The sequence below is a fragment of the Lathyrus oleraceus genome, chromosome 7, assembly GCF_024323335.1.
Source record: "Lathyrus oleraceus cultivar Zhongwan6 chromosome 7, CAAS_Psat_ZW6_1.0, whole genome shotgun sequence".
Taxonomy (NCBI): Eukaryota; Viridiplantae; Streptophyta; class Magnoliopsida; order Fabales; family Fabaceae; genus Lathyrus; species Lathyrus oleraceus.
This window is the reverse complement of record NC_066585.1, coordinates 640,255-649,227: the sequence shown is the minus strand read 5'-3', so window position 1 is coordinate 649,227 and position 8,973 is coordinate 640,255.

Here is an 8,973-nt window from a genome sequence, read left to right as displayed (position 1 = left end):
AATTAGGCTCTCGTACGAGGATGACACTAATTATTTATACATATATGTCTAATTAAAGGAATAAGATATCCCCGATGAAGGGCCTGGATAACACTGACGGAGTTAATATGGTCATTTTCAAGGATATGAATTCTTACTCGCATTCTATAGTCCATTCAAAGTGTGTTTCCTTTTCCAATAGTTTGTAGAATGGTAAGGCATTATGGGATAACTTTAAGATGAACCTGTTTAGAGCCCCAAATATTATATTTAATCTCATGACCTTCTTATTCATGGTTGTTGCCACCATCCAGATGACCACTTCGCACTTATCTGGGTTCATCTTTAAGCCTTTCTCCGTCAAATAAAAACCCAGAAATTTGTTGGTCCAAATTCTAAAGGTACACTTCTCTATATTCTGAAGGTCATTGTTGAATGCATGTATATATATTTGATTCGATACTTGTGGCGTTTGATTACGCCTTGTGTTTGAGTTTGCGTCACTACGTTTGAACTCACACCCCTTTGCGATTCAATTCGCATCCTTTGCGCTTCTATTCGTATCCATCATTTCTAACCATCGATTCCAACCATTTCAAGTCATTTTCCAAACTTATTTTGCAAAGCAAGTCAAAATGCTTGATCTAACGTCAAACCCTTTTTCCAAATAACCACTTTCAAACCATTTTGTCAAACCATTTTTGCAAACGATACTCAAATGTTTGATCCAATGTCAAACTATTTTTCCAATGAAAATAAAAAACACTTAATTCTTATTAAACACTTTTCAATAAATATGAAAAAAGAACATGGTGGATACCGCGGGCTCCAGAGGCTAGGACTCGAGATGGATATCTCACTCATCCAAGCTCTCGCCATCATTCAAAACTTTAAGGCGACTTTCACAAATCTTTTCTCAATCAAAAATCTCAAAAACATTTAAAAATATCATAATCCTTTTGCAAATGAGATGTAAAAGGAACATGGTGAATGCCACGAGCTCTAGAGGCTAGGATTCGAGATGGATATCTCGCTCATGCAAACTCTCGCCATCCTTCAAAACACATCCAACACATCAAGCTTTTTTTCTCGCCTTCATGTGATCTTTCAAATCTTTTTTAAACGAAAGGTATTTTGTCTCGAGATGATGCAAAAACAATGTTTCATCCACTTAAACGTGTGAGTAAGCTAGCGACGTTGCCAGCGAATATTGATTTATAAATCCATTCAGTCGTGATGCAGACGTTTCTTTCTACACTTATTTTGGGTAGCAAGCATTATTTTTCCGTCGATTGACACAAAATAGCTTTCGCTAAAATCGACCAACAAACAAATATTTTATATCCATAACTATGTAGCCTTGAGTTCTCCATCGCATCCGGAGATACGTAGGAGTGAGATTCAAAGTCTCGCTAGGCATCCTAATAAAAAATAAACGCTTTTGTCTTATTATTTTTTCCTTTTAATAACTCGAGAAGTCTAACGTTTTTTTAAGCAAACACTAATGCACACAAATAACTAAACGGTTCCCGTTGAGTATAGCGGACGTGACATGTACTAATACCTTCCCCTTGCGTAATCGACTCTCGAACCATGATTTGGCTGCGATGACCATAATCTTAGTCTTTCGTTCATGGGTTTTATCGATATTTTCTCTTTCCCTTTTTGGGAATAAATAAAGTTCGATGGCGACTCTGTTAAGTCCATACCGCGAGCGTGCGATTGCGCTTCGCGAGCGTCATGTTCTCTTTTTTCCGAGGTACGACAATAATTAGATCAACTTACGAAACTATTCTTAATAGTCACCAGGTTACTATTCCTCTTGATATCAATAAAGAATTTTTTTACAAGATTCTTTGGGCTTCCAGCATTCCCAGCAACATTCTTTTCTTTGGTTGGAGGCTTGATGACTTCTCGTCAAATGTACCAATAATGTCGCAGTAATAAAAAGATCAAATCCATATAGACTATTATTTAACAAGACAAAATTGTGCGATGTGTAGGAAATAGTAAACGGGGGATGGGTTTTTCAAGTTCAAATGCAAAATAAAACAAAGTGTTCAAATAAAATTATGAAAGCGGTCAGGTTGTGTATATAATCCTTTATCTCTCTATTGTTGATGTTCAATGCATTACATTAATGATATTGACATTATAATCCTAAAGAAAATTAACAAACCCGCTATAACCAATCTCTTGTGATATAGCTCACTAATCACCACTCAGAGTTTTCTATTCCTAGTCCACCAGCGTAAGAAGGATTAGGCAATGCAACACAACGTTAATTCACTAGCCAATACTCGGACTCTTCTATCCTTATTCAATCAGCGTAAGCACAACAATTGCCCTAGGTCCAACACATAGACTAATGGTCAGTATTCCCTATGTGTCCAAAATTAGATTAAAAAAGTATCTCACATAAAAAGTATTACGAACAAGAAGCAATTGAATAAAATTATAGGTCAAAATACTCATGCAATATCAAATCAAACATATGTCTAAACAATATTGAAACAAGTTCGTAAACACAACCTAACCTAGAGACATTTAGCTACTCATAATTCAAAATACAATACCAAAAACAATTAAGAAGAATTGCATATGAGATCCCTTGAAGGATTGACCTCCAATGACTTCAAATGCTCTCAAAAATCCCTTATGGTGTTGTAAAACTCGTACTTGTTGTGCCAAAATTTGTAACCCCTGAAAAAGTATCAAATTTCCCCTTTTAAAGGAGTCAAAATGCGTCAGAAAAGCCCAGAAAAAAGCCCCATCGCGAACATGATTTTTGAACATGTTGCAATGCACGCGCGATACTTTCATATCGCGTGTGATTATTTCAGAACCTAGATATTCCTTTTAGTTTCATTTTGCAAAAAAAAATGTCTCAAAACGAGTTATGGAACTCCGGATATGATCAATTTATTGGACAATCGTCAAGATGTAAATTGTGTTGAAAAATGTTAGTTTCTTCATAATTTCTGTGATACGGTGAACTGACTTTGTGTTTTTTCTTTGAAAAGCTATGTTGCGGATAGCAAGAGTCGCCACCGACTTTTCCTTTATCCAATAAGGAAAGGCGGAAAAGAAAAGTAAAGACCTTGATTAGATTTTGAGTTCGGGAGGTACATTATACAAAGGGAAGGTGTTAGCACCCTTTGTATCCATGGTTATCCATGGGCTCTTAATTGCTTAACTCACTTATGTTTTCCTTGTTTGAGAAAGTGTTTAAGAAATGTGGTGTGTTTAGAAAATATTTTGAAATGAGAGTTTAACTTTTAATGATTCTTGTACGAATGTATACAAAGTGTTTATCTCGTTTGATTTTGAAAGATGTTTAGAAAAATATAACTCGGCGATGATTCTGGTGTGAATGTATACCAAGTGGTGATTTTCTAAAAGATGTTTTGAAAAGTGTGAGGTGTGAAAAGTATTTTAAGTTGTGAACAAGCATCTAAGAGTTGTACCTAACCAAGGTCTTTATAGGTATTTCAAATCCTTATGAGGGTAAAACTGTCCTTACTATTGAGAAGTAAGTAGTCTTATCCTTTGGATGTAAAGGGACATCGTGGGGTCGTCGATTGGTCATTGAAGGCAACATTTGTAAGGATACTTTAGCATTCGAAGGGACGATAATCATTTAATCGTAGGCTACAAGGAAGGATCATCGAGGGACAAAGTCATATATTCGAAGGCAACGTTCGAGGGACAAGGTTTATCTCGTAGGGACATTGACCTTTTGATCGAAGGGACTATGACTTATCTGTTTAGGGATGATGATGATTTAATCGAAAGGGTCTTTGCTAAGGGTATCCCCATATTCGCGGGACATGACCGTAATATCGTAAGGCAACATAGAGAGGGACAAGATCATATATTCGAAGGCAATGTAATCAGCCAAGTAATCAGAATAAATCCCCACAATGGTATCCCACAAATAAAGTAGAATGCCGAGTTATCTCTTCAAAAATCATCGGAGCCCTTACAAAAACTCAGCAAACATGTTAGAATAACGGGATGGGGTGCAATCAAGAGTTGCACCGAACAAAAGAATCATAGCAATAATAGTGTCAGGAAAACAACGTGTAAACGCAATAGAAAACATGTCAAACAAATACAAAATAGATCAGAATGCAAACAGAGAAAAAAAACAACTACTGTCATGTTCGCTACTGCCTCGCCTAGCGAGGGCCTGGTGAACCCTCGCTATAGGTTCGCTTAGCGAGGTGCTAGCGAACGGTTGCGGGTTCTGGGTTCTTCTTTGATATTGGTGCGATTTCGGAAACCCCAAACCCTATGTCATCCATTACAGAAATTACATGATCGAATATTCAAAGTATTATTTTACACATTTATGCACACCTAAACCCACATGCAAAACCTAACGATATTCGCCTTTCCAAATTCAACCATAATGCCTCATACATTTAGAAATTTCAAATTGGGAGCATAGAGTAGTGGGAATAGGGCAAATCTGATTGGAGGGATCGAACGAAGTTGAGTTACACCGTTGGGTTTGCAGAGCAATCTTAGGGTTTATGCCTGATAGGGTCGGCGGAGGTAACCTTTGTGCCGATGAGTTCTCTGAATTATCTTATAGGGTTTTCCCCGTTGTTTTTTCTCTGATCTTTTTTCAAATTAAGTTCTGGAATTTATAGCTGATTTTTGTGGCTTGGTGGGCTCAGAATGAAGGCAATTCAGGCCCAAAACATTCTGGTGTATCTGTAGGCTCGCTAGGCGAGTGAAGTAGCGAAGGGTTCGCTAGGCGAGCCCTCAGCGAGGCTCTAGCGAACACTCCCAGACTTGGATAAAAGCATAGCTAGTACTTACTCGCTAGGCGAGTAGCTAGCGAGCATTCCAGTAGCAAAATCAACAAGGTTCGCTGGAGCGAAGGAGGAAGCGTGGGCTTCTCCTAGCGAAGGTTTTGCTCGCCTAGCGAGCATGACAGTTCAGGTCATCTTCTGGATTTGGTAGCCTGTGTGCGGGGTCTTTGTTCCCTTGAAAAATGAATAGACCTCTGTTGAAAGAATAAAAATTAACAGGCAAATTTTGGGGTATGACAGCTGCCCCTTTTCAATATTCTTAAACCGAGAGAATTAGAATGATATGTACGTCATTCGTGATCTGGAGGTGGAAGATTATTGAACACTTAGAATGCCCCAAAAATTTGCACTTGTTAATTAAAGGATAGTCTTGATGGAGATGGGCTTAAAGATGCCATCCAGAAAGTTTGATGATGAGAGCTTCAGAGTGCGTCATACATTAGACCATATCTGAAGACATGGGTGTCACACTGGGTCGTACGTTAGACCGTATAATGAGTCATCCATTAGGTGATATTAGGGGGAACTGAACCTGATGAGATAAGGATCAGAATGGGTCATACGCTAGACCGTATCTGAGTAGCAGAGTGAGCCGTCTGTTAGGCTGTATCTGGAGAAATAAAGATCAGAATGGATCGTGCGCTAGATCGTATATGAGTAGCAGAGTGAGTCGTCCATTAGGCTGGAGATTTCACTGGGGGTGAAAGATCAGAATGGATCATACGCTAGATCGTATATGAGTCGCAGAATGAGTCGTCCGTTACGCTGTATCTGAGATAAAAAGCAGTCGTACGCTAGACTACATTTCAGAATATACCGTACACTATGTAGTATCTGAGTAGCAGAATGAGCCGTCCGTTAGGCTGTATCTGGAGAAATAAGGATCAATATGGATCGTACGCTAGATCATATCTGAGTAGCAGAATGAGTCGTCCGTTAGGCTGTATCTGATGATAAAAGGGGTAGTCATACGCTAGACTACATTTCAGAATGTACCGTATGCTAGGTAGTATCTGAGGGGATGAATATCCAAATGGGTCGTACGCTAGACCGTATTGGAACAGTTGAAGGAACCATACGTTAGGCTGAATCAGAATGAGCCATACGTTAGGCTATATCTGATAATTTTTGTATATGTTGTATTTGCAATAAATGTCTGGGATGGGCTTAAAGATGCCATCATTAGGAGGATATCAGAATGTTTGTCAGAATGAATATTCATATGGATTATATATGAAAATGTATCTGAATCTTGAATGTAATCGATAAAGATCCGTCTGAATGAATCTTTATTTTGACTGTATCAGGAGGATAATTAACCTACAAAAAAGTTAGCCTCATGCCATGTTATGATGCATGAGATGTGTTATGCTCTTGAAAATAAATGTGAACATTGCATGCATGCATATGCTGTGAAATAATGTATGAATGAATTATGCGTCTGAAAAAAATTTCCATGGGAAAATAAATCCCAATATTCTGGTTGGAGACATTTGTATTGATGACCCTTTCTTAGCTGGGGATATTTGATTTCTGTCTGATGGTAGAGACATTCAACAGAACCTGACTGGGGATAACAAAGATGACCAGTCTGTCTAGTAGTGCCAATTTCTTCTGGGAGTAACTGGTTTTGCTGGGGATAGGGATTTGCAACCGGATTTGTTGGGAAGCATGGTTAGACCTTATCCTCGATCCTAAAGTCTTTTAGTAATTGTTATTCCTATTTTATGCATGTATTTTCGGTAAACATCAATCATATTCACATGCATATATTAATTCGAATTAAATCAATGGACGTTTATGCAAACAAAACGGAGAAAGTAAAACAAAAGTATCTTTTTGGAAATAAAATTGTATTGATTTTGAAAGAGGGTCTATAAACAGGCAATTTTAATACAAGGAGACAGAAATTCTAGTAAGAGGAAATTGTCAAGAAAGCAAAGAAAAAACAGTTATGAGAAAAAGTCCTATTGATTTAAATTCTGCTACTGCTATTATGCCTTCAAGCATCTCATCCCTTGCTGTCGAATGGAAGTGATTGGCTTGCTCAGTCCCTTTGACTTTGGTGAGGCTGATCGAGAACGGGACATAGTCATACACTTTAATCCCTAATTTTTGCCTGGACCGCCTTTTCAGGTTTTCAGTCCACCAGGATACCCTTTTTTGCCCAAGCCGCCTTTTCAGGTTTTCGACTTGCCGGGTGTACATTTTTGTATGTTTATCCCTAATTTTTGCCCGAACCCTTTTGGTTCGCCTGGATGCCCTTACTTTTGCCTAGATATGTCGACCTAGCGGGTCTCTTTTATGCGTAGTATTTTTTAACTATGTCTGCGTTCACGGGATGCGGGAAATCTTCGCCATCCATTGTAGCAAGCATCATGGCTTCACCAGAGAATACCTTCTTAACTACAAATGGCCCTTCGTATGTGGGAGTCCATTTGCCTCTAGGATCACCTTGTGGTAGAATGATACGCTTTATCACCAAATCGCCGATTTGATAGACCTGTCTCTTGACTTTTTCATTAAATGCCTGGGTCATGCGCTTCTGATATATTTGCCCATGACAAACAGCCGCAAGTCTCTTTTCATCAATCAAACTTATCTGATCGAGTCGAGTCTGAATCCATTCATCTTCATCTAAGCCTGCATCTTTCATAATTCTTAGAGAAGGAATTTGAACTTCCACTGGTAAAACGGCTTCCATTCCATAGACTAAAGAGAAAGGAGTTGCCCCTATCGAAGTGCGTACTGAAGTGAGATAACCATGAAGAGCAAATGGTAACATCTCATGCCAGTCTTTGTATGTTACTATCATCTTTTGTATGATCTTCTTAATATTCTTATTAGCAGCTTCTACGGCGCCATTCATCTTTGGCCGGTACGGAGAAGAGTTATGGTATTTTATTTTGAACTGCGTGCAGAGTTCAGTAATCATCTTGTTGTTCAAATTAGTACCATTATCAGTGATAACTCTTTCAGGGATGCCATACCGACAAATAAGACTATTTTTGATGAACCGCGCCACCACATTCTTGGTGATAGAAGCAAATAAGGCTGCATATACCCACTTCGTAAAGTAATCAATAGCAACAAGAATGAAACGATGTCCATTAGAAGTAGTAGGTTTAATCTCTCCAATCATATCAATGCCCCACATTGAAAAAGGCCAAGGGGCTGTCATCACGTTCAATGGAGAAGGAGGTACATGTACTTTGTCCGCATAGATCTGGCACTTGTGACAAGTTCTGGAGTGATGGTGGCAATCAACTTCCATGGTAGACCAATAATACCCTGACCTCAAAATCTTCTTGGCCATCGTATGTCCACTAGAATGAGTCCCAAAAATACCGCCATGCATGTCTTCCATAATCTTTTTTGCTTCCTTTTTATCCACACAACGAAGCAAAGTCGAATCATGATTATGTTTGTATAATACTCCATTACTCAAAAAGAATTTAGCGGAGAACTTCCTTAGAAATTTTCTGTCATTGATGGATGCCCCTTCAGGCTATTCCTGAGTTTCTAAATATCTTTTTACTTCGTGGAACCAAGGTTTCGCTTCTACTTCATCAGCATTAAGTTCATAACAATATGCTGGTTCATCTAATCGTCCAATGGTGATCATGGGAGCTTCATTGTCCCATCTGACTCTGAACATAGATGACATGGTAGCCAATGCGTCTGCCAACTGATTCTCTTCTCGTGGAATATGTTCGAATGTAATCTCTTCAAAGTATGGGATTAATGTCAACACCCGCTCTCGATAAGGGATGAGATTCGGATGTTTAGTGTCTCATTCTCCTTTGATCTGACTGATTACTAAGGCTGAGTCTCCGTACACACTCAAAAACTTGATTCTCAGGTCTATAGCAGCTCTGAGTCCCAAAATACATGCTTCATACTCGGCCATATTATTGGTACAATCAAGACATAGTCTAGCAGTGAAAGGCGTATGGCAACCCTCGGGAGAAATAATTACAACACCAACACCATTGCCCAATGCATTAGAAGATCCATCAAAAACCATAGTCCATCGGGATCCCAGTTCGGGTTCTTCATCCGGTCCAGGTTCTTCATAATCAGTAACAAGCATAACATCCTCGTCAGGGAACTCAAAATTCATAGATTGGTAATCATCAACTGCTTGATGAGCCAAATGATCAGCTAGCAC